The 27,136-nt window shown below is 42.8% G+C and overlaps 1 protein-coding gene across 3 annotated transcripts in view; it reads left to right on the top strand.

Moving 5' to 3' along the window:
• The window catches only part of FAM110B (family with sequence similarity 110 member B), a 136,769-nt gene that overhangs the window by 7,487 nt on the left and 102,146 nt on the right, over window positions 1-27,136 (top strand). For all 3 annotated transcript variants that reach the window (XM_036830775.1, XM_036830773.1, XM_036830774.1), the window contains exon 2: window positions 25,937-26,032. The gene's annotated coding sequence lies outside the window, so the exon portion shown is untranslated. The remainder of the gene's footprint in view (window positions 1-25,936; window positions 26,033-27,136) is intronic.

The raw sequence follows: 27,136 nt of genomic DNA, 5'->3' as shown, positions 1-27,136 counted from the left end.
CTATATTCTGTGGGAAGTTGGAATATTCTGTTAGGTCATGCTAGAGGAGATTTGTGGTTTATCTGTAGAGTCTGGAATTTGGCTTTAAGAGAACTTTCCATGTAAGTGATGGGAGTCCCACACATGTCACATAGTTGGGGTGTGTGTGTGTGTGTGTGTGTGTATGTATATGAGAACTTCACTTCTCCAGCTCTAAGCCCCGTGTTCAGTGTGAGCTTCCCACGGTCCACGATCCCCAGTTAGAAGCTGCCCTGCCCTCGCTCCAGCATTGAAGGGTTCCAGTTCACGTGGCCTGATGTGCTTATCGGGTTTCTCCCACAGGTATTTTTCCTTTCAGAATCCACTGGCACAGGACCGAACCGCTTTGGTTCTTAATCCTCCATTGCTATTTCCACATGCTTTTTCCAGAGTAATTTCAGCATGAAGCATTCAGCTGTTGAAAAGCTCTGTCCTTTCTTTGGATCTTTCCCCAAAAGTGTTTAGGTGAGTTCAGTTAATGATAAAGAGACTGCATCCCAAAGCCTTTTAATTCAGGGCGCCAAGACGTTATCAAACATCCTTATATGCTTTGTGTCAGAAATACCTAAGGATCTTCATTTTAATTTGGATTTTTCATTTTACCAGATAGTATTTATTATTCTATCTGGTGTTAACCCTGGTGTTAGTCAGGGTTCTCCAGAGAAACAGAACCAATAGGATCTCGGTCTTGATCTCAAGGAAGTTTATTATAAGGAGTTGATTGGCTTGTGCGGTTTTGGAGGCTGAGAAGTCCCAGGATCTGTCGTCTGCAGGCGGGAGACCCCAGAGAGACGAGGGCTCAGCTCCGGTGTGAGGGCGGGTGGAGACCCGGGGCTCAGCTCAGCCGGGCAGAGAGATCTCGCTTTCCCTCTCCCACCTCTTGTTGGGTTCAGGTCCTCCACAGATGAGACGAGGCCGCCCACACCGGGGAGGGCCACCTGCTTTACTCAGGGCACCAATTTGAATGTTAATTGCATCCAGAAACGTCCTCACAGACACACCCAGAACCACATTTAACCAAATGCCTGGGCACCTCAAATCCCAGTCCGGTTGATGCGTAAAATTGACCCCGACACGCAGGCAGTATAATCAAAGCATTTCAGGAACTAGATGGGCTGTTGTGAAAACATTTTGTAGAACTACTGTTTCCCAAACCTGTTTCAATGAACTGCCTCCCAGAGTGCCAAGGCCAGGGACCCGCCTCCGTGAAGACTCTCCCAGCAGGCCCTGCAGCGTTACACCTGTGCCTTGCCGGCCAGCACTTCCTGCGCTCATTCAGTTGATCGCTGTATCTTCTGATGTGTTCTTGGTTCCTGGTTCCTTTAGTGAGACAGTGAGTTCATCAGGGATGGAGGCACTGTGCGTATTTCTCCACATGAGTGTCGCCTGCGCGAGGAAAACACAGTCGTGTCACTGACACCCCTTCTTCTCCCTATCTGTGTGGTCCTGGTGTAGCCCACACCCATGGAGATGACCTTCACAGCCATGAGCACGGAGGCCTAAGTCTCCACCTTATGGTTGATCCCTGACACAATTGACGTTCAAGTTTAAAGCAGTTACCTTGTATAATTATGTCTGATTTCCAGTTTGTTTGTTTTGGGCCGCGGCTTGTGAGATCTCAGGTCCCCAACCAGGGGCTGAACCCAGGCCACAGCAGTGAAAGCCTGGAATCCTAACCACTAGGCCACCGGGGAACTGCCTCCCTTTTTTTTTTTTTTTTTCCTGAATGAGAGGTAGGTGCCTTTTGTTAAGAGAGTTCCCCTCACTCTTATTTGGTCTTAAGATTTCAACCTGTTAGGGAAATGTCTCAAAGCTTGGTGCTCTGTGATGAGCTCGATTGGTAGGATGGGGGTGGGAGGCTGGGGGAGAAGGACGTCCGAGATGGGAGGGGACGTATGTACACGTAGAGCTGATTCACTTCGTTGTACAGCAGAAACTAACACACCATTGTAAAGCAGCTGTACTCCAATTAAAAACAAAATTGAAAGAAGAAACTTGAAAACATACATTTTTCTGGTTTCAACAGAAGGTAGTTATTAGATTTGATGGTAGATACTATTTATTATTGCATAACCTAGTGAATATAGGAAGGAATTGAGTGCAGTATTGGTTTTTTATAGGATTATTCATACCTCTGATTTTTCCCTGCCTTAGCCTGTGTAATCAATGATAATGATAACGATATTATCAAGTCAGACCCTTATACAGTGTTTAGTACATTCCATCACTCTTTTCAGCACTTTACCTATATTCTTTGTATTTGCATGATGGCTCTGCCATCTTCTAGTTGAATAGTTGATGCATTTATGCTTATTTTTTTCAGTGACATTGAGCTTTAAGAGGCAAATAACTGATCAGTTGCCTATAACTAAAACTTTAATTTCTCCCAGAGGTCACTTTTAGATTGACTTGTTTAGAATGGTCTGGGCTTTCCTGAGGTTCCTTACCTGGCCGTGTTTGGATGATGAGTTGGTTTGAGACTAGAAGCAACCACAGGCAGCAGTTTGGTACAGGGCCTGGTGACCTTGACAACAATGGGTGGCCTTGGCAGGTTCCAGTAGGCTGACTTTCAGGTCTTTATTAGACCCCAGAGGAGAGTTTTACCTAGAATCCTGATCTCCTTAGATAAAACTGGCTGAGGCCAAGGTACGTAGAGCTAAAATCTTCTCACCTGCCACGTTTCACCATTAGGACATGGACGCCATGCTTCATTGAGCTGTTTTCCAAAACCAGTGTTCAGACTTTGGTCAGCTGATGCAGGGACTAGGGGTGTCGCTACTCACTGGCACCACTCCCATTTCAACACATGCATGCTTGAGTGCCTGCTGTTTGCCAGGGACCGCGCTGCTACCGGGTTGGGTGGGCGTCGCATCTTCACTCGTCCTGAAGCTCTGGGCGGCTCCGAGCCTATGGGCCACCTCCCTTAGAACTTCCATCTTCATCTCAGCCATCTCTTAGAACTTCATTTCTCCAGTTCTGACCCCAGGTTCCTGCCCGTCATGGAGAATTGACGTGACCTCAGGGTGCTTCCACCCGCGTCCATCCTCTGAAATGTCCTGTTGCTCTTGTTGAAATTGTCAGTGTTCCTTGCGAGTGGGGTCACGTGATTCACGGTGTTGCCCACTTGACGTGGGGACTGCAGCATCACTGAAACGAAGATTCGTCTTTTTATTCTAGGAGAAAAATAAAGCTTCGTCCCTTTTTCTTTTTCCCGTTACTTTTTGGCCCCTCTATCCCCTCTTTGAACAAAAAGTAATACCGAGAGAATATTATGTCAGAAGGTATTTTTTTCTCGCATTTTGAAAAGGAGCAGGAAAGCTCCTGTAAGAAACTTCCTTCTACCGATAAGAGCGTGAATGCCTCAGACCTAAAATAGCAAACCTAGTAGCAAGCAAGACAACTTCGGTCTGTGCTCGTAGATGTTAAATGCTTTGTGGTCTAATGAAGTGACCGCGTAGGAGCCATGAAAAGCTTGCCTTTGGGAAGGGGTGACTTCTGCACCCGCCCCTGCATCTGAACTGATCTGAACTGACGGCGGAAGGCAGGCCGGTGTTCTTCAGCCTGTGCTCCTGCCGGCTGATGCCTAGCTCACCATCACCCCGTCCTGAAGTGAGGACCCTCGTCCCCTTTGACGTCCTCTCTGGGTTTTCCCCCCCATCGGATTCTGAAATGTCTCTCCTGCCCGGCCCAGCTCTGCGTTCCTGGTGTACCTGCCCCGACCCTCGGTCAAGTGAGACTGACCCCCAGGCCTCCATCGTCTCGTCTTTGCTGGTTGATACCCCCGCCTCGGCCTTCTTCCCTTTCCTGCGTCTGTTGCACTTTCTCCGGAATTAGCTGCATCGCCGGTCTGTCACGTTGCTCAGCCGCTCCAGGCCCCGCCCAGGTGCCCAGGAAAAAATCTTGTTAACCCACCGTCCAGGCTTCCCTGACTTGGCACCAGGGCCCCTCCAGCCCCTTCCCTGGGTGCCTCCCGTCCACTGCACCTGGTGTTTCCTCTCTCTCTGCTTCGTGAAGTCCTGGTTATCCTAAAAAGGCTCTGTCACGCCTCCTCTCTAATTCTTTTCCTTGACTTCATGTAGTCTGAATAAAAAGAACAGAGGAAACAATCACACCTTTTGTGATGCTCAAGTAACGTGAATGCAAAGGCGTAAAAGCATATCTCTGCCTTGTCACTGATAGAGGGACGGGAATCATATCCAAACCAGTAGCCTCTTGCGAGAATCTGCTTCACCCTTAGCCCACTCTGCTACCCTGAAAGTGGTTTGCATCTCAAGATTGAGGTGAAGGGCCTCTCAGGTGCGGAGGGAGTTTGCAGATGGGATCAAGGTCGCACTATTGATAATATCCTGAGAGATCGTGGAGAAGACAGAGGGTGCCAGAATTAAAACAAATGCCCTGAGTTTTCAGAAAACGCCACGAGATCGTAGCCCTGCACTGTCCAGTGTGCTGGCCGCTGGCTATGTGACTGGCCTGAATTGCTATATCCTCTAAGCGTGAAGTACCAGATATTGAAGATTTGCTTGAAAAAAGAATGTAAAATAGCTCATGAATAATTTTTTACGTTGCATGTCGACATGATACTATTTTGGACGGACTGGGTAAAATATATTATCAAGTTTATGAGTAAAATATATCATCAAGATAATTTCACCTGTTTTTTTAATTTTTACTACAGCTACAAGAAAACTTAAAAGAACGTACACGGTTCACGTTTGCAGCTTGCATTCTGTTTCCCTGGGAGGGTGCTGCTTTAGACTCTACGCTTCATTGCTTTCCCTTCACATCCTTGGCAACATCCTACAGCACAGTGTGGCACTGGTGGCTGAGTGCTCGTAGGAAAGGAAGTAGTCAGAGCTAAAAGCAGGGTAGTTTCCCGAAGAACAAATCATGCCAAGCCAACGTCATTTGTTTTTCGTAAGGTTACGAGGCTAGAAGATCAGAACAGTTCTGTAGATTCATATTCGAAACACCTCCTCTGATGAGCTCGAGGACAATTTAGGGAACGTAGAGTTGTGGTTGATGGCGTGGCTGTGTCTGTGGCCGATTGAACGCAGTTCCCAGAATGTCGTATGTTGATGGTGGTGTCGGGAACAGGCTGGGGGATGCTCTCAGGCTTCCCAAAGAGCTTGTTTCATAAACGAAGGTCATTTATGAAGATGTCAAGTTTGACCAGGTTTTGGTAGTCTGGGAAAGGTTACCCATGCCGGCTGTGGTCTGGAACTCGTTCACGGAGCACGTGTGTTGAGGGCCTGTGTGCCCAGGCACCTCGTTGGTTGGGTGCTGGGAGTGAGGACTAATGATGTATTGTCCCTGACCTCTAGAGTGACCTTCAACCTGTTGTTTCTGAAAGAACATTCTGGCTTTGCCCGCCAGGTACCTGTTTGGCTGCGTCCGTACAGAAGTGGATGGTTCTGCATCTGGTCGGGGTTTTTGAACTTTAGGTGAAAGTTATGGACCTTCTGAGCTCTTAACAATCTGAAGCTTGTGGGAGATTCTTTCTCATGTTTCTGCAGCCCATCTACTGCTCTGCTTCCCTCAGAGTTCATCTCCCATGTGTGGAGGAAGTAGCCGTAGGCAGAGTTTAGGTGACAAGGAGTCGTCTTAGACCCTCCTGGGATGGTCTTCCTGACGGGGAAGCCCTCTGGTCCATGCTGCTCTCCACTGTGGTTGGAGGATATTCCAGAAGCGGCCACATGACACCTTTGCCTGTATTTTGGTGGAGATGTTGTCAGTATGTCCCGCATCGTTATCACTCAGTGTGCTCAACCATTTACACACTTACAAATTTGTCAGAAACATGCAAGGCAAATCACTTGATGATAAACGGTAAACTTTAGGCAAAATTGAAGCTCGACTATAACAACTTAGTAGGAAATTATGGCTGGTTTCTTCTCTATCTTGTCCTGTTTCTATGCTGTAATTTTCTCTAAGTCCTGAAATTTTAATTCTCTGTTTGTGTCTGATTTTATTTTCTTTTTTCTTGAAGGTATCTCACATCTTTTTGTGAAAGAAAGCAAGGCTTAAAGTAAAACTAGATGCTTTCTTAATGGTTGTTTAAACTCTTTACATTGGGAAGGTAGGAGTTTTATATTTGACTGTATCAAAGCTTTCATATTACCTATTTAGATCAGCAGTGGGCAGCTTTCCAATTTTTTATTTATGTATTTTTTTGTAGATGAGAAAAATATTTAGAGGTTACATTTTTTTTTCCATTCAAAATTACAAGACTTATTGATACCTTTGTGTGGAGGAAGGGAGGGGCAGGATTCTTACAACTTAATTATCTCTTGGGTAGAAAATCTCGAGGAGAAGTTTGGTTATGTTTCTGGGCCATGAACGGGGCCCTCTCTGGGCGTGTTTGGGTGGTCGCAGTGCCTGGCAGGCAGGCCTCTGGGCTCCTGTGCTTGTGCAGGGATGCTCGGGGTCCCCTGGGGTTATCCCATACCTTTCTCAGAACAGCCTGCGGGGTTGGCATTTCTACTGTCCCACCTAACTTGGTGCTGAGAGCTGAGGTGGGATCTTCAAGGTGCTGGCGAGGGGCAGAGCTGGTCTAGTGCCTGCACTCAGGGAGCCAGGGCTGTGGCCTTGACCGTGAGCGGAAAGAGAGGCCCTCACTGCCCTCCTGGCCTGGCCTTCCCTTTCCTGGGCTCGTGCATCTCACCACCCCCGACCTGGGCTGGCGGGGTGGAGTAAACATCCCCACCTTTGTCTTCCCCGGCTGGATCTCCCTGCCCGGGGCTGCTCCCAGAGGCCCTGAGGACCGCTCTACCCTGGACTGTCCCTTCTGCCCACCCGCCCTCCCCAGGCCTAGAGGGGCTGTTGATGGGATGGGAGGGCTGGGGTCCAGAAGGGGCTGGACAGTCAGCTCTCTGTCTCCCACGCCGAGGCCCAGATTATTTCCATCCTGACACGTGTCGGCTTCACCCATAACCTGCTGTTGCTGTTGCCATTTCTAGCACCATCTTTTTTTTACTTCTCATTCTGGGTTTATTCCATCTCGTTTAGAAGCTCTGAGTCGGCTCCACAGTAGATTTAACAGAGTCTATTCAGGGCGCTGTCTCAGGGGCACGTTGCTGGAAAACAAGGTCACGTCTCTCTTTAACACCAAGACAAACTGATAAATGCTCGTAAGAGGAGCAAAGTAGCGGCCTTCAGCTCTGGAGTGTTTGTTCCCGTGCTGGGAAGGAGGCCGGGACCTGTGTCTCCTGGGCACGGGGGTTTTCTGTGCCCTGAGATCCGGGCCTCTTGTGTGCAGGGTCATGCTTTTGCCCTCTGTTCTCTCTGGCTTGGCAAAGGGCCAAGCAAGATGGGAACTCTTAGGGTGAACTTGGTGTCACAGTTCTTCTTCGAAAGGCCCTTCAAGATTACCTGCTCCAGTGGTCCCCACCGTGGGCCCCTTAAGGACACCTGGGATTCTGTAGCATCCGAGTGGGAACTGGGGGGAGCGCCCAGGTTGCCTCTGGGGGTGCCAGTGATGGGCAGGTGGCTTTAGGAGCCCTTGATCTGGGCCAGTGATTCCCAGACTCTAGCACACCAGAGTTAACCTGGAGGGTTAAACACGAATAGCTGGTCTGTTCCCAGAGTTTCTGATTCACTGGGTCCTGGAGGGCCTGAGAATTTGCATTTTTAATGGATTCCCTGGTGGTGTTGAACCTGATCTGGGGGAAGTCCTCATTCTTAAAGATGCCTGGTGCTTGATTTGAGAGCCCCCAGGCACCAGAAAACTTTGCAGGATCCTGGGCTGGAGGGAGGGTGATTGAGGGTGGATGTCTTATAGGCAAAATGTTGGGAAGACAGAAAGCTTTATAAAAGCTCACCCTGAGGAGATGACCTGTGTGTCACAGGGTTTAACTTTCTCACCAAGAATCTGAAACAGAGTGGATAATTTTTAATGTAACACTTCTGCTTAATAAGCTAGGGATGTGTATGTGTTTCTATAGCCACTTTGCATTTGTCTTTAGTCCCTGTGCATTTTCATAGTTAAAATATCAGTTCCTTTATGGTTTGCTTTGGGGGGGGGTACCATTTATTAAGCATTTTAAGACATTTGGAAGCAAAACTATGAGCTTCATATTCTATTTTAAAAGAAAAAATTTTAATGGAAATCTGTTCTTGGAGCATATTCAGCTTTTATAAAATATTTTAAAATGAAGTGAGTATAAGATATCTTTGTTAATTAACATCAAGACTTTGGACTGTGAAAATGTATTTTATTTCCTTAGATTTAAAAAAATGTTTTTATGAAATAACATCCTTGTCTTGGGAATTTTAATTTTTTTAGCTGCGTTAGTGCTGTTCCTGCTTTCAGACAGCTTGGTTCTTTTTTAATTGTTTTAGAGTACATAAAATTTACATTCTTGGAACACTTTTTCTTATTTCAACAAAAATTAATGTAGGTATTATTAAATTGATTATATTTAATTGAATATAGTGAAGATAATTTCTAAATTTAGTCTTAGGTCCTTAAGTAAAATTGCCTTCAGTGAGCTGAAACTTTTTTTTTTTTTTTTTAGTTACAGGGATTTAAAGTGACATCTAGTGAAATGTATATTCTATAATTAAAATAAGTCCCATTTGGAAACAAATTTGACTCATAGATAGAATGTTGAACTATTTCTTATTATATCATTCAATGCATTCTATTTTTATGATTTAATTATATAGTTGACCCATTTCATCTGAGTACCTCACAAAACAGAAACTAGGGTATCTTTTAAACTATTTTAGAATCTGAGCAATCGGCTGTCTCTTTGGTGAGTGTGGCCAGAGGGAACCAGAACGTGTATTCTCTGTGTCCCTTTGATGATCTTTTTATCTATGAAATAGATACTTTTAGATAAATGATTACACTGGGCAAAAAGAACACTAGGAGTTGAAGTAAAATCTGTATTATCTACTGTTGCATAACGAGTGACCCCAAAACGTCGTGTCCCCAGATGATAAAGGTTTCCCATCTTCACATTTCTGTGGCATTCGGGTGTCTAGGGGGTTGCTGGGTCCACAGTCCCCTGGAGGTGGGCCAGGGCCTGGAGGAGCTGCATCCGAGGTGGCCCAGCTGGGTGGCAGGTGGGTTGATGCTGCTCTAGGTGGGCCGGGAGAGCTGGGTTCACCCTCACCTGGGACCTTTCCTGGCACTCTCTGCACTGTTTTGGTTAGAGGTCACCTTCTTGGCCGGGGAAGCACCGGACGGGTGACCCTTCACGGTGTCCCAGACCGGCTCACTGCCCAGCTCCACGTATGTGTCCTGAGGTGCCACCTTGCGCCAGGAAGTGCCAGGCACCACGTTCCGTGCCCCCAGCGAGACGATGCCCTGAGCAGATGCGCAGGTGTGGGAGGGACCCAGCCCAGGGAGGCTTTCCTGAAGAGGGTCCCATCTGGGCCCAGTCAGATCTTCCCACCTCTTAGGGAAAGGTGGGTGGGTGTTCGGTAGGTGAAGGGACGGGCTGACGGAAGGCCGCTGGTCGGGGAGAGATGCAGAGGGAAGTTCTAGCCAGGTAGGTAGGACCAAGTCGAGGGATTAAGGCGTGAAATGGCAGAGCAAGCCTGAGGTGCTTCTGGTAGTCTAGATTTGCTGTGTGAGGTGAAATGCTTGAGCTGCAGAAAGAGTCGGGGAATGGAGAAACCTAGCGCGGCAGGTGCAGGGCTTGCACCTCATCCTGTAACTCCGCGCTTCCGAGCCACACAGTGTGGATGCGTGGTCACATTGTTCGTCGTGTGCATTGTCTCATCATTCCTTTGACGAAGCGCTGAGCACCTACAAGGTTTAAGGCTTTGCACCGCGCCCATTCCTCCCGCGAGGTGGAGATGTCTCCGTCTTGCAGAGGAGAGACTGGTGGAGGGAGGTGAATTGACTTGCGCCGGTTCCTGTGGCTGGTGAGCACCGGCTGAGGGTTTACATGCCTCCATGTGACAATGTAAAGGTAGAGTTAAATGCAAACTGGTTTTTCATAAGAATCACCCGAGGCACATATTAAAACAAAGAGTTCGAACCCCACCTTAGAGTTATTTATCTGTAGGGGAAAGGCCTCGGGGGTACTGAGAATTGGTGGAGTTGAGAGCCTAGCTTTGCTTTAGGCTGGGACTTTGTCTCAGTGTGGGTGGGAGAATTGGGGGACAGGAGAGGTTATGTATGGGTTGAGAGGCATGAAGACCAAAGGATTTATTGGGAAAATTCTGAGTGACATTACAGGAGTATTTTCTTTTAAAAGATTTCCAAAATTTCTAAAAAATAAATTGTGAAAGAAGATACCCAGAAGCTTCAGTATTTTGGAAAGCAACACACCATTTGATTTTTGATAATTGATTTGATTTGGTATTTGTCGTTTGGTTTGATTTGATATTTCATTTGAGTGAATAGCTGAAAGGTGCTAATGAGGTATTTGATACTTACACTGGAACCAAAAGCTGAGAAATACCTGAACACAAGAGCCCAGACCAGTATTAATGTCCTGGGTTTCCTTAGAACTAGAGAAAACCATAAAGAGTAAATTCCTAAGAATTATTTTAAAAAGGTACTTTGGTGTTAAGGATTGCTCTGTATTTCAAGTTTATTTAGAAAAGAACACTAGTTAATTATTATGTTTTTAAATGCTCAAACCAATATATTCAAATTTTTTATATACCCTTATCAATTTTTTTGTCTACTTGTATCAGTCATTGTATGAAGAGCGCTAAAAATCTCCAGCTATCCAGCTATGATTGTGGATTTGTCTATTTCTCTCCTTAGTTCTGTAAATTTTTGCTTTATTTAGTTTGAGGTTCTATATTAGGTGCATATACATTTAGAAATCTTAATGTCTTTGCGTTGAATTGACTCATCATTATGTAATGTGCCCTTCTTATCTCTGGGGAGACTTCTTGTCTTGGAGTCTACTTTTTCTAATCTTAATGTAGCCATACCAGTTTTTATGATTCGTGGTGCATGATATCTATCTATATCCATCTGTGTATGTCTAGATATATAGACACAGATACCTATGGATATACACACAATCATGTACCATGATATATTATATATCATGATATAGTATATATAGTATTACTATATTTTATAAATATATATATATATGTTGTATTCTTTTATTTTTGACTTACCTGGTTTTTACACTTAAAGGATGTTTCTTATAAATTGCATATAGTTAGATGTTGCTTTTTTATCCAGTCTTGACAAACTCTCCCTTTTAATTGAGGATTTTCTCCATTTACATTTAATATAATTATTGATATGGCTGATTTTAAGTCTGCTCTCTTATTATTTGTATTCTGTTTGTCGGATGTGTTTTTTTCTTCTTTCCTGCCTCATTTTGGATTAATCACGTATTTTTTAGTATTTTATTTTGCCTCCTTGGCTTTTCAGCCAAGGATTGGTTTTATATTTTACTGGCTGCTCAAGGGGTATATATACATATATATAAAATCATTGTCTACACTGAATTAATATTACTACTTAACATTTAATCTAAGAATATTGCTACTATATATTTCCATTTACTTTCTTCCCATACTTTGTGCTGTTGTTATATATTTTACTTCTACGTATGCTATAAACTCCACAATATATTATTATGCTTTGCTTTACAGCCAATTACCTTTTTTAAAAAAAGTTTTAAAAAAGATACCTTTTTACATTTATCCCCACATTTATCATTTCTGTGTTCTTCATTCCTTCCTGTATATATGTGAGTTTTTCCATTTGGTACTATTTCCCTTCAACCTGAAGAACTTTTTCAGTCATTTATTGTAATGTGGGTCTGCTAGTAACAAAGTGTTCAGTTTGCATTTAACAGGAAACTTCTTTAATTTGCCTTCATTTTGGGGGGGTAATTCTGCCACGTATAGGATTCTAGGATGGTAGCTTTTTTTTTTCCTCTTAGCATTTTAACTATGCTGTTCCATTCTGCTTCCCTGATCCCTGATGAGAAGTTGGCCGTCATTATCTTTGTTCCTAGTGTGTCTTCCCCCCCCCACCGCCGCTTTTTAAAAGTTTTTTCTTTCTATGTTGTATTTTCAGCAATTAGACTATGATGTACCTAGGTCTGGTTTTCCTTGTATCTACCTGGGATTCATTGAGCTTCTTGGGTTGGTGGGATGATTTTATCAAATTTCGTACATTTTATTCACATTTCTTCAAATATTTTTAATACTATTGTTCTCTTTCCTCTTCTCTAATTACCATATTTTCTTATCACAGTAAATGGTACTAATTCCCAAGTCACTGATACTTAGTTCGTTTTTTCCTGTTCTTCTTCTCTGTTTAATTTGGAAAATGTAAGGTTACTGACTTGTTCTTTTGCAATGTCCAATTAGCAAGTCTATCCAGTACATTTTTAATTTCAAATATTGTATTTTTAGTCCTAGATTTTTATTTAGTTCTATGTTAGAGTTTCTTTCGTATCCCAAAATAATTAATCTCTTTTCCCATTATATACTTATTTTCCTATAAATTCTTTAACATATTTATTATAGTTCTTTTAAAGTACTAACTATTAATTTCATTAATGGGGTCATCTGAGATTTTGTTCTTATTAACTGTGTTAATTCTTAATTATCGGTCACAGTTTCCTATTTACTTATATGTTTTGTAATTTTAAGAATTGTATGCCTGGGGCTGTGAATAAAGTAATAGATTGAAGTATAATATTTTGTTTCACTTCTCAGAGAGTGCAAGGGTGGAGTGAGAAGTGGACATTCAGATCCCTCAGAATCGAGCTAAAGTCAGAGTTACACTTCTAACTAGTTTGAGTTCACCTAATCTGCCTTTTTCATCTTTGTCAGTATTTCAGCTTGGAGAGGGTAGGACTACAGTTTTAGCTATTTTTGATTTGCCTTTGGTTTCCGAGATGGCAGCATCATAAGAATGTATAGGCTGTGTGATTTCTCTCTGTTTTCTAAACTTTATACCGTTACTTTCTCTGATACCTTTGGGGGTTGGGGCAGACTTACTAGGAAAGGTGATTTGCTTTTCACTTGTTGTTCTTGCGGATTCCAGTCTCTTCTAGCAGTTCCCACTGTTGTGTCAGGCTTGTCTGTCCCTCCCGTACCTGCCGAGTCTCTCTGAGGGCTCCTCCTCCCCGATCCAGGCTGGCAGGGCACAGCCCTCAGATATGGAACCTTCATGGGCTTTCAGCTCGCCTGCGAAGGCCTTTTTTTCTTGTTGAAATTAGGATCATTAAGGCTCCTTTGTATTTATTCCTCTTTCCTAGACTCATAGAAAAGTATGTTTTCATTTTGTCCAGGTGAAATTTCTTGTTACCATGAGATCAAAGGCCTTTCATGTGCTCTGTATCTTAACTGGAAATGGAAGTCGCACATGCATTTTTTTTTTAACATCTTTATTGGAGTATAATTGCTTTACAATGGTGTGTTACTTTCTGCTGTATAACAAAGTGAATCAGCTATACATATACATATATCCCCATATCTCCTCCCTCTTGTGTCTCCCTCCCATCCTCCCTATCCCACCCCTGCAGGTGGTCACAAAGCACCGAGCTGATCTCCCTGTGCTATGCGGCTGCTTCCCACTAGCTATCTATTTTACATTTGGTAGTGTATATATGTCCATGCTACTCTCTCACTTTGTCCCAGCTTACCCATCCCCCTCCCCGTGTCCTCAGGTCCGTTCTCTATGTCTGTCTCTTTATTCCTGTCCTGCCTCTAGGTTCTTCAGAACCTCTTTTTTTTTTTCAGATTCCATATATATGTGTTAGCATATGGTGTTTGTTTTTCTCTTTCTGACTTACTTCACTCTGTATGACAGACTCTAGGTCCATGCACCTCACTACAAATAACTCAATTTCGTTTCCTTTTATGGCTGTAAATGCCTGAAAGTATGAAGTCCGTCAGTGAGTTCCCTTGCCCTGTGGCCCTGGGTTGACCCATGGAAAGCAGTGACAGAAGATCAGTATCCAATTGAATGTATTGAGTGACATTCTTCTAATTTTTCCTTTTCTTGAGACTAAAATCTGTGATATCTGTGTTATTCTAGTGAGCCACCACTGGTTACTGATAACTGCCAACAGAACAGGATATCTGAAAGGGAATAAAAAATAAAATCAAGCATTGTCCTCTAGGACTTGCCCTGAGACAAACTCCTTTTCAGTTATGAAATTGCCTAATCAAATGTAGGTCAGAGAACAGGAAGAGTTAAAGATATGGGCATAAAGTGCATTCATAGCTGTCATGGTCTCTTTGAGTGGCTCCCCAGACTGGGTGGCTTGCCCAGCAGACATTTACTTCTCACAGTTCTGGCAACCGGGAAGTCCAAGATCAAGGTGCAGGCAGATTCTGTGTATCATGAAGGCTGGCTTCCTCATTCATAGACAACAATCTTGTTTCTGAGTCCTTTCTTCGCAGAAGGGGCAAGGAAGCTCTCTGAGGTCTCTTTTATAAGGGCACTAATCCCATTCCTGAGGGCTCCATCCTCACGACCTAATCACCTGCCAATACCATCGCATTGGGGTTTAGGATTTCAGCATATTAATTTGGGGGGAACACATTCAGTCCATTGCAATAATGGTCCTACTACTAATGGTTTAAAGGTGATGGATTATTTACCATGTTTCAGGTTCCAAGTCACTGGTGTTAAATGTATTGTCATTTACTTCAGAGCAAGTATACCTTTAACCACCAAGATATAAATACTACCTGGTTTAACCACTTTTTTGGATGATTAATCAATTTATTTTTTATGTTTTAGATTGTCCTATCAATCCCTTTTTGATCAACCCATAATATTTTAATCTAACACCTACTTTATTGTGGACATTGATTTGAGAGTAGAACATGATGGACATAAAAGAATTCAAAGACTGTTTGTGAAACATACAATTTAGTTAGAAAAGTAAGGCTTACATAAAAGAGCCAAACAGCCAAAAACTGCTACAAACGATCATATACTAAATGCCCTATTTTATGGAGCAAGCCGTATTCCTTACCATGCCATTTAGTATTGCCATTAAGATAGCAGAACTGCCTTAAATGTAACGGGGCCATTAATTTGATGTTTACTCATAGCGTCCCTCTTTCCATGCCAGTCCTTCCTATTGACGTTCGTTTCTCAAAGCCCTAAAGATAGCCTATAGCAGACACTGAAGATGAAAAGTTCGGTCCTCGGTGAAACTTCACCCTGACTTATTTTACAGACGTGCCGGTAGCCTGACTCACACCTCCCCTTGCTCACATGCTGGGGGGCAGTGCTGAAGGTTTGAGGGTTGCACCAGGGAGAAGGGGGCTGACGGCAGCCTCCTGCAGGGCTGGCGACACTCGTCGTTCTGGAGGGGCCTTTGCGGTCAGGCTCTTCCTGTCATAACCACAGTGGTGTATATCTAGCCCGTCCATTCTTAGGGCTTCACAGGTGAAGAGCACCTGGCTCTACGTTTCTCTCCTGAAGCTGTTTTCCTGTGACATGAAAAGAGGTGCCCATTAGACACCCGCTACCCCATGGATGAACCCGGAGGATATGGTGCTGACGAGTGAGCCGGTCACAGAAGGACCACTGCTGTACCATCCCGCTTACAGGAAGTACTTAGAATAGTCCGATTGCTAGGGACAGAAAGTAGAGTGGTGGTTGCTAGGGGCTGGGGGAGAGGGGAATGGGAAGTTAATATTTAACCGGTACAGAATTCCCGTTTTTCGAGATGAAGGGTTCTGGAGATGGATGGTGGTGATGGTCACACAACAGTGTGAATGTACCTAATGCCACTGGACTATATCCTTAAAAATGGTTACGATGGTAAATTTTAGGTTATATGTATTTTCCCAGATTAAAAAAGTGTAATACTCTAAAACAGGATGCCTCAATAAAGCCCTGCTTAAGTGTTCACAAAAAAGCGCCCCATAGATTATATTACATTTTATTGATATTACGCTGAATTTTTGTAGGAGAGCAGAAGATACCAGTGTTGATGTTGGCACTGTTCTCCATTTGCTTGTTAATGAGATGAATAGCTTTGTTTTTAGAGAAAGCTAAAAGTAGAGAATCTTCGGCCTGAAATCATTGCCACCTGCTCTGGAAAGCACTTGAAGGGGACTCCAGTTACATTTCTCACCTAGACAGGAGAGCCCCAAACCTCAGGGTTGTGAAACAAGTTTGTTCTCTTGAGGACCAGAAAATAATGTGGGAAAGCTGTGCCCATGTGCTCGATGAGCATAAGGAGCGTGTGTCTTTCAAACAGCTTAAGTGATACTTGGAGCCCCTGTAGTCCAACATTGACTATGCCGTGGAGACTAATTTTTTTTTTTTTTTTTTTGGCTGCATTGGGTCTTCGTTGCTGCACGCGGGCTTTCTCTAGTTGTGGCGAGTAGGGGCTGCTCTTTATTGTGGTGCGTGGGCTTCTCATTGCAGTGGCTTCTCTTGTTGCAGAGCACAGGCTCTAGGCGCTCGGGCTTCAGTAGTTGCAGCAAGCGGGCTCAGTAGTTGTGGCTCGCAGGCTCTAGCGCGCAGGCTCAGTAGTTGTGGCGCACAGGCTTAGTTGCTCTGTGGCATGTGGGATCTTCCCAGACCAGGGCTCGAACCCCGGTCCCCTGCCTTGGCAGGTGGATTCTTAACCACTGTACCACCAAGGAAGTCCCGCGACTAATTTTTTAAGAAAAAAAAAAAAGAGGAGACTTTAATCTCATCAACGCTCTCTCTTATTTGGTATTTAGAGATGCCCAGGAGGATGGAAAATTGCCAGTTTATAATCATAGCAGAAAAACAGAAATTTGTTGACAAAATTTCTTGGCATGATATTCTAGGGTTATTTAAATAATATTACATAATTTCTATTTTTGTTTTTCAAGGAACATAGTGACTTATTTAATAGATAGTCATTTGAAAAATATAATTTATAGAAGTAGAATTATCATATGACCCAGTAATTCCACTGCTGGGTATATACCCAAAAGAATCTAAAGCAGGGTCTTGAAGAAATATTTGTACACCCATGTTCATAGCAGCATTATTCACAATAGCTAAAATATGGAGGCAACTCAAGTGTCCATCAAAGGATGAATGACTAATCAAAATGTGGTCGATACACATGATGCAATAATATTTAGCCTTAAAAAGGAAAGAAATTCTGACCCATGCTACAACATGGATGAACCCTGAAGACTTTATGCTAAGTGGAATAAGCCAGTCACAAAAAGACATACCATATGATTCCACTAACATGAAATACTTAGGCAAATTCATGGAGACAGAAATTAGAATGGTGGTTGCCAGGGGCTGGTGGAGGGGGAATGGGGAGTTATTGTTTAATGGGTCTAGAGTTTCAGTTCTGCAAGATAAAAAGTGTTCTGGAAATGGATGGTGGTGATAGTTGTACAGCATTGTGATGTATTTAATACCACTGAACTGTACACTTAAAAATGGTTAAGATGGTAAATTTTGTATTATATGTATTTAGCACAATAGAAAAATTGAAAAAAAAATTAAAGATCAGCCTCCAGATAAGATAAGTGCTTTCTGCCTTAGGTTGTAATGAGTTCCTTATTCCTATGTTTTTTTCTTGAAAGAAATATTTTTCATAATGTAGGTTAGTAAGGGATTTTGCACATAAAAATTTGAGTAGCTACAAAATACACGTTTTCTACAATGGTGTCTGCTGGGTAAAGAAGAATAGTAACTTTGTTTTTCTAGTTTTTTGAGCAACCTCCACACTGTTTTCCATAATGGCTGCACTAGTTTACATTCCCACCAGCAGTGCACAAGGGTTCTCTTTTTTCCACATCCTCACCAACATTTGTTATTTGTAGTCTGTTTGATGATAGCCGCTCTGACAGGTGTGAGGTGATATCTCATTGTGGTTTTACTTTGTTTTTCCCTGTTGATTAGTGATGTTGAGCACCTTTTCATGTACCTGTTGGCCATCTGTATGTCTTCTTTGGAAAAATGTTTATTCAGATCCTCTACCCAGTTTTTAATTGGGTTGCCTGTTATTTTGATATTGAGTTGTATGAGCTACTTATATATTTTGGATATTAACCCCTTATCAGACTATCATTTGCAAATATTATCTCCCATTCAGGAAGTTGTCTTTTTTGTTTTTTTGGTGGTTTCCTTTGCTGTGCAAAAGCTTTTAAATTTAATTAGGTCTCATTTGTTTATTTTTGCTTTTGCTTCCTTTGCCCAAGGAGACAGATCAAAAAATATTGCTACAACTCATGTCAGTGAGTGTTCTGCTTAGATTTTCTTCCAGGGGTTTTATGGTTTCCGGTCTTGCATTTAGGTCTTTAATCCAATTTGAGTTTATTTTTGTAAATGGTATGAGAAGTACAGTGACTTTGGAAGAACCGTGCTGACCAAAAAGAAAATCTCTCTTAATATATTTTGGATTTGGGAAATCTCTGGTGTTGTACAAGTTTGCAAATTTTTAAGGAAGGAAGCTCCTCTGTTCTTTCTTCCCAGAGTAGCATATTAGTCCCACAGAATATGGCAAGATCACTCTTGTTTACATTCAGGTTCCTGCATCTAAATAACAGTCCCACCCAGCTGCTGCTGGTATTTAGTCTGGAACCACTATAAACTCTGTTTGCTTTGTTATTTTACTAATCTTTTCTAAATGAGATATTATTTCCAGCTACTGACTCAGAATCATTAAAACCCTGGAAAATGACAATATTCATAATTGGGTTGTAACCAGTTAATACCATGCTAGGTTTAAAAACATGTATTTGGGGCTCCCCTGGTGGTGCAGTGGTTAACAGTCCGCCTGCCAATGCAGGGGACACGGGTTCGAGCCCTGGCCTGGGAAGATCCCACATGCCACGGAGCAACTAAGCCCGTGCTCCACAACTACTGAGCCTGCGCTCTAGAGCCCTCGAGCCACAACTACTGAGCCCGCGAGCCACAACTACTGAGCCCGCGTGCCACAACTACTGAAGCCCGTGCGCCTAGAGCCTGTGCTCTGCAACAAAGAGAAGCCACTGCAATGAAAAGCCTGTGCACCGCAACGAAGAGTAGCCCCCGCTCGCTGCAACTAGGGAAAGCCCGCGCGCAGCAACGAAGACCCAACACAGCCAAAAATAAATAAATAAAATAAAAAACCCAGTATGTACAATATAATCCAAAATTTAAAAAAACCAAACGTATTTGTATAATAAGCTGTGTGTCAGAGTCCCAATTTGAAGAGTGTTAAAAATGAACATTTGAGGTGTGCAACACTCTTTTTTTAAAATGTATTATTTAGAACCAGGTGCATTTATCCTTGAAAATAAAAAAATCGTGACATTGACATAAGCGTTTTACAGGTTTTTCCATTATGACATTCTTCAGAAATTTCTGTCTTGGATATATGTGGGTTTGCTAAGTGTTATTGTGTCTAAAGAATCAATGAACAAAAGTGATGGGATACATCTGAGTGAATTTAATGAAACTTTTCAGTATACTTAAAAAAAAAAAAAAAAAGCCTAGAGAGATAGAGGATCTGTTTCAACTCAGTCCAAATAAATGAATTATTGGAACACATAAAAGGCCTCTTTTCGAGGTGAATTCACAGCATGTGAAAAGCATGACAGTGAGGTGATTATGGTCTTTTTAGTTTGAACCTCAAGAAGATGTCTCTAGTTGTATAATCCTGCCTTTTTGGAAATAAAAGGTAAATTTCTAGAATGTTTCAAAATCAGTGATTCATAATCAAGTGACTCCTCTGTGCCTGGCGTTTTTACACATTTCTGCTGAAACACCTTACTCCAAAGTAGGTATTATTTCCATTTGTTGACGAAAAGTGGGCAGAAAGAGGTTGCTTAGTGATCAGCCCCCATTTAGTGAGGTGAGCGCCATGTACTGATTCCTTTGCTAACTCCTCTGTGATACACTGGCATTTAATCTTTGCAGTGACCCTTTGAGGTAAGGGCCATAGTTATCTCCATTTTCAGACCAGGAAATCTGGGCTTTGAGAGGTTTACTTACTCAAGGTCACATGGTTAGTGAAGGTGTGAAAGCAGGATTGAACCCAGCCAAATGAATACTCAAGAGAATCCGTCAGGTAATCACCTTGGTTCCAGTGCTGTATCCCAACTAAGGCTGCCTGGACTCCTTAGAGAGGTGCCCACCTCCATCTTCTGTAGCCTCGAGATGATGGAACATTTGCCCTGACTTATTCTATACCAGCGGAATAACCCACATCGCTACACTGCCGATGGGGGTAAGATCAGACAGGACATGCAGAACTGGATTACCTTAGAATCCCTGACTCATTCAGAAATATCTATGAAGTGTCACATCCTGGGAGCCTAGGGTTTAAGTCTTAGGGATTGAGATAACCAGGCGGGGTTTATGGTTTATCAGGGAAGATACAGCCGTGACTAATCTTTCTACCTGGGGTGAATGTTTGCATGGAGATGGGTAAAGCACCATGGGCATGGAGAGGACAAAATGGTAAAAGCATGGAGAGGTCGAGGAAATGCTTCTTGAAGGAGGGATGGTCTGAGCTGCCAAGGCTGAGTGGGGGTGATGGAGAGCCATTGAGGGAGTGGGCAGGGGTGGGAGGATGGCAGGGCATGGTCATAATCCAATATAAAAAGATCATTTTTGCTGCCACGTGGAAGGCTGACAATCTGGGCTTTGGGAGACGGGTTGTGAGGTGCTAATAACGATCCAGGTGCCTCATTATGATGAAATGTGAGGACGAGAGTGTGGTTACATTTTCAGTTCAGCAAACTTGCTGTTGCCGGGTCTCCCTACCTTAGGATGCACTCTGTTCAAATTTGAGGTTGTTCAAGGCTGGAATGCTTTTATCATGAACCACATTTGCCTCTGTAACTCCTGCCACTCAGAATGACGTCTCTTCTCCTGTAGGACGGTCTACCTTCCACTCCCCCCCGCCAGGCACTTCCTCAGTTAATTGAAATATTTCTAGGTCCCCTCCCTAACTGTCCAAGCCTCAGTTGTCAAGGTCTGGGAGTACTCAACACTCTTACCAGCCTGGATTGTGTCATAGGTACTGGGTAGTTCCAGGCTCAGGCATCGTCTTAGACATGTGGCGGGGTTCTGGGGTGGGTGGCAACATTACAGAAGATTCAGGCACCTAAGCTGGCCTTTGGAAGGGGGCTTGTGAGGAGTACATCCAGAGCACAATAGAACATTACCCACACCCCTACACCAGCTGACCAGTGTAGAGCAGAGTAGTACTTGTGTATATTTCCACTGAATTCAATACTTCTCTTAGTTCAGCCTGTAACTTCACTAGTATTTATGCTGTAGTTAAGAGCTGAAAAATAAACTGGTAGGTCTTTTCCAGATTGATCAGTTCATAACTTCCGTGGAGTGCATTACTTACATTTTTTGGATGATGAACTTTGTAAGGTCAAGGGCTCTTTCCTACTTAATCCTGGTGCTTTTTCCATCTAGCTTAGTGACTAATACATGGTAGCCCTTCAGGAAATAGTTGTTGAATGAATGCAATTTGGGTTTTTTTGACCTATATTTGACATTAGTATTAGGAAATTGTTCCATCATCACATGTTTGGAGTCATGATTCTTTTATATAACATTTTAGTCATTTTAAACCTCGGATTAGCTGTAACTGTGATAAACCTGTTTTATATCTTTATTTACATCATAGCTAAGCATGTCCAGTGGACTAGGAGATAGACTTGTGGATGTTTAAGAAGTATTTCCCAATTAATGTATCAAAGAGTTTTAAAGAATAGTTTTAGAGTTGATTTATCATCTGGCCCACATTTATTTAAGTTTCCACACTTGTTTTTTTCCTACACATTTCTTGGTAGTTCTTCTATCTCTTATACCCTCCATGGATCAGCAATCGTTTTAGGAAAGTTATCCTTTTACATTGAGGAGGTTTATCTTAGACTAGTCGTTATAAAGCCACTTTCTGGGAATCTATTAAAAGACCACAACCAATAGGTTGTAGGAAGTTGTAGAACAAGGGGATAGTTTAGTTTTCCTATAAGCAGTATTATTGACTGTCGGTTTTTCCTTTTCTCTCTTGGTGGTGTCCAGTTACTTAGCCATCACCGATTGCTTTAATCCTGGTTAAGTATTTGAAGATGTTGAGTACCATCTGCTGAAGGAGTTTCAGAGCTTATTGATAAGGTTAATGATTTTCAAATTAAATGATGGTGGCACTGAATTTTGTTTTGTTTGTTTTTAATCAGTTTTGTTGAGGTATATAATGCATATACGATTAAATTAACTAATTTTAATGAATAATTCAATGAATTTTCACAAAGAAGCTCAATCATGTACTCACCACTACAGTCATGAAACAGAACCTTTCCATTCCCCAGTGTGGTCTGTTATGCCTCTTTGCAGTCAGCCTTTACTGCCACTCTGACCCGTGGCAACAATTGATCTGCTTTCTAGTGCTATAGTTTGCCTTCTCTAAAATTACCTGTAAGTGGATTTATATATTTAGTCTCTTGTGTTTGGCTTCTTTCCCATAGTATAATGTTTTTGAGATTCAATTATTTGTTGTATCATCAGTAGTTCAGTAATATTTGTATTACTAAGTACGGTCCCTGTGCCATACACCACAATTTGTTTATCCATTCACCAGTCGATGGACATTTTAGTTCTTTCAAGTTTGGGGCATTATAAATAAGACTACTGTGAACATTCTTGTACAAGTCTTTGTGTGGAATTTGTGTCTTTACATTTCTCTTGGGTAAACACCTAGGAGTGGAATTGCTGGGTCGTATGGTAAGTGTATGTTTAACTTTACAAGAAACTGCCAAATTATTTTTCAAAGTGCCTGCAACATTTTGAATTTTCCACCAGCATTATAGTGAGGCTCCCAGTTGCTCCAGATCCATGCCATCACCTGATGTTTTTGCCCTTTTAAATTTAGCCATTCTAGTGTGTATACAGTGGTACCTCATTAAGGTTTTATTTTGCATTTCCCTACTGACAAATTATGTTGATGATCCCTTGTGCTTACTTGGCATTTGTTTGTTTTCTTTGTTGAAAGTGTTCATTCAGATTGTCTTTTTTTTTTCATGATGTTTTTGGGCACTGAGTTTTAATACCATTAATGAGTTAATACGAAAAATTATAAGGGAGGTATTTTGTTGCTGACATATTTTCAGGAAAGGAATCTTTTTAATGGATATTTTGTTTCCTGCACCATTTTTCTTTCTTCTTTTGGGCTTGTAGAGGGAAATCTCTTGTCATCTGTTGGCCTATTTTAACTTTTCTTGCCTGCTTCGCTACGTGTACTTTTTACTGAATCTATCAACTCATAATCTCTGGGAAAACCACATGTGAAGGTACTAACTGCCTCTCTAAACATACTCTCACACGTGTGCTTCCATCGTGTGTAAGCCTTGACTCCCGTGCCACTGTGAAGGCCCCTTAATTGACCCCAGTCGGCAGCCTGTAGTAGGCAAGGACATCCTTCCGTGCTTTTTGGGTCCCTTGCACCTACCACTGTACACTGTAAATTATTGGGGAGTCAACAAGTGACTGTTGGTGATGGTAAGCTGCTGATCTGGGTAAATTAAGGTCTCTTGAATGATTCCAGAGTTTTAGAGAATAAGAGTCTGTCTGAACTGGTGGATCTAATAGTAAATTATCTTGAAATCCTTACTTTAGAAACTGCTAAAGTAAACTGTAGAATACCTACATTTTGCTTGAGAGCTATCTATAAAATCCACTTGAAAAAATGTGTTGTAGCAAAGCTATGATTATGATTTGGCTATGAATAAGATGGGGTAAATCTATTTGCAGAGTAGATGTTTCTAGGTTAGATATCCTAAGAGAATCCCAAATTTGGTTTCAGATTTCTCATGGGCCTTAATGGTTTAATCTAGCTGTATCCATAGAGCCAAAGGCATAGTATGTTCTTGATCATTTTGAGCCGTGTCTTGTATTAATATAAAGTTGGGTTGGCTCATCAAGGGGGGTCCATGCTGTGTAGGATAATGGATGTGTAGAAAGATAGATGAAATTATGAGCTCTTAAGAAGTTATATATGGAAATTATGATCTAATAGAGCACTGGATTGGCACCTAGCAGATCTGAGACCTAGGACCAGCTTCGCTGTGTGATTTTGGAGAGGTCACTTGACCACTCTGGGGTTTCATTTCATTTCAGCTCTGAAATGAGTCAACTGAAATAATATGTGCTATGAATTATTTCTATTAGGATGGTTTTGAGGTCACATGACAACTTCGAAGCTAATTCCAGCCCTGAAGTTCTTCATATATGGTGTTATCCCCCATTCCGATCATAATTGTGTAACTTTTCTGTCTCTGAATTGTTAGGGTTAAAGTTCAGCACTTTGTTACTTTGTCTCTTCCAAAGTATGAGAAGGAAAAGGCAAAAATAATGATAAAGATGAAAAGGAATTTTTCATACAATTTTAGGACAAAACAAAAAATACTGTTTTCAAGATAGTAAAATACAAAACTTTTTACTTTGTTATTATGGGTCACAATCAATTTAAATGGGGCCCAGAGATATTTTGGATTAAAATTTCTCTAATGTCCTTATAAATGTCTATGATGTTATTCATTTGAATTCCTGGAATCCCATATATTTCAGCAGGCAAATAAAATACAATCTTAAATTGCAGGCAGTAAACAATCAAAAGGAGCCATAGAACTTGGAGTTTATATTTCATTTTAATTTAGTACTAATTCTGGCTTTATGTTCTTGCTGAACATTGTTAGGTAATAAGAGAAAGTAGATTATTTTGACAGTTTTAAACGTGAGAGTGGGAATTATCAGTCTTAGTTGTTACTTAAACAGACATTTTCAGGCTTGCTTTTTATTTTTTTGAAGCTATTCAAAATCTAGGTCAAGATTTGCAGCCTTACTCATAAACTCCTGGCACATTGTTCATTACACATCACTCCAGAAAGGAGCTAATGATGGTTGGGAAACTTGCGTCGACCTTAATGAAGTGGTACTCAGGCGTCATCTGTTGAAGTCCCAAGTGCCTCCTTAAAAATTTTACTGTTGGTTACTCCTACACCCATGCAAAACATGAGTAAATCTCAACAAAACACATAACTATTACAGTCAGAGCAACTCCCATCCCTGTCTGCTGGCTCTCACTGTCAAGTAAAAAAAGATGTCGTTGTCTGGGCTCGTGGCATCCAACGAAAGCAGATGCTAGAGGAGAAGACGTTAAGTTTTCCATCATATTTTCTTGAGTTGCCAGATGTCCAGATAACAATCACTTCCATGATTCATCCAAGTATCTCCAAATAGAGTAAGAACACCTACGTGTCACTCAGACCTGGAGACACGACTTTCCTCAAAAAACCTCAGTGTCTTGCCCCCTTTGTAAAGTGGAGTCACATTGTTTCTGGACCTGAGTATGTGCCCAGTCAATGTTAATTATTTCCTTCCTAAAAATGAAATACTCAAAAAGTGGGGCAGTGTCGCCTCCCAGGGCTGTCCTTGTTTCAGAAGAAAGAAAGTCGGGACAACAAGGCACGTGTTTGTGAGCTCGGGTAGGAACTGCATTTGGAGGACATGCTAAGAGAAAATGCTGACTTGTAAAATTTTATTCCCTCGCAAACATGAACAAAGTTTCTGCAACACAAACAATATATTCTTTGCCACCCCAGTTGTGCAGTTGCTTGCGAGGAGGCTGCATCATTTCCTGCACGGTTTTGTGAATTGAAGGACGCCCTGCTGCACTGGGGATGTTGAGCTTGGAGCGAGGCGGAGCCTTGCCGGGGTCTCCGGGCTAGTGGCAGCCCACAGGCTCGTTCGGTTGTTTTCCATTAAATGCACAAACATAGCCTACCTTCTAGTTGATTTTTGTCTTCTTTCTGAATCGATTTAAAGTTTACTAGAGCAGCTATATTGGAAAGAGGCTTTGGACCCAGTTTTTTCCCCAGGTATGTTAGGAAATACCCTGTCCCTGTTACTCAGTGAAAATCGGTTTCTTTTTAATGATACTTGAAAAATTCATCACTTCTCTTCTCCAGAATAATAATAATCATCTGTGCTCTTTTATTTTAGCCATCTCCAACTGGACATCCAGGGCACCTCTCCTGTTCTTTCTGAGACTTCAGTTGGAAGTTAACAAGACTCTACGGCCTGAAAGGGAAATCAAAGGTAATTACATGTTAAAAAGTATATTATTACATTCGTGTATACATCTGATGATCATAAAGTAACGACAACCCCTTATTTGTTGAGCGGAATTCGGGTGTCCCCCACCCCCTCATTTTCCCACCGTTTCTCTCCTGTTTGCCCCCTCCCTCCTTGCCTTCCTCCCCTGCCGCCCCTCCCTCCTCCCCTCCCTCCTCTCCCTCCTCCCCTCCCTCCTCTCCCTCCTCCCCTCCCTCCTCTCCCTCCTCCCCTCCCTCCTCTCCCTCATTTGCATGTATTCGCTCAGCAAATGTTTGTGGAGTCTGCCCTGTGGGGTCACTGGCAGGAATGGGGGGGGGCCCGCCTCGGAAGAGGGCCTCGCCCGCCAGCTCTGTGCTTGCAGGCCTGGCTGAGAGGCTGGCCTGGCTTCCGCCTGCCCCCTTGCTGTCCCCAGAGCGCTCCCCCTGGGCCGTGAAATACATGCACTCCTGCTGAAGTGCATGGCCTGTTCTGCTCAATAACTGAGAGCCTGGGGAGGTCCGGCGCCTGGTGGGCCATAGGAACTAAGCGACTGATGAGCGTTGGGTGGACATAGGGCATCGTCCAGACCAGGACTCTTTATCCCGGGACACCTTGCACACTGCTTAGAAGCCCCAGGGACAGTGGAGCCGTGCCAGCTTTGAGGCAGGCATATTTTCCTTACAGTGAGTTTTTCCAGGGAAACTTGGGGGGACGGTCCCAGCCAGATGTATGAGTTGACTTGTGGATGGGGGGGGTCCAGCTCTGGCCAACCCACCCCTTGACCCCTTCCTGCCTGCTGCTGGAGCTCTTCTCATAGGTGGGACACAGCCAGACTCCCTGGAGCTGGTGGCTTTGGTGACAGGAGGCTCTGGGTCCGCGTCTGGACTCGGCCATGTGTAATGTACGTGATGTTGGAAAGCTGTTCACTGTCTGTGCCTCGGTTTCTCCACCTGCCGCGTCAGGATGATAGCAGTGCCCACGTTGTGGGATCGTTGTGAGCACTGAAGGATGAGTTGCTGTGTAGAGTGGCACGTGGGAAACATTTAATACATGTTAGTAGCTTTTGTTCTATCATCTTCTGCAGAACAGAGGTGATAATACCTATTT

This window comes from Balaenoptera musculus, chromosome 17 (assembly GCF_009873245.2).
Source record: "Balaenoptera musculus isolate JJ_BM4_2016_0621 chromosome 17, mBalMus1.pri.v3, whole genome shotgun sequence".
Taxonomy (NCBI): domain Eukaryota; kingdom Metazoa; phylum Chordata; class Mammalia; order Artiodactyla; family Balaenopteridae; genus Balaenoptera; species Balaenoptera musculus.
Note: the sequence above shows the minus strand (reverse complement) of the source record. Positions and strands in the feature narration are given on the sequence as shown.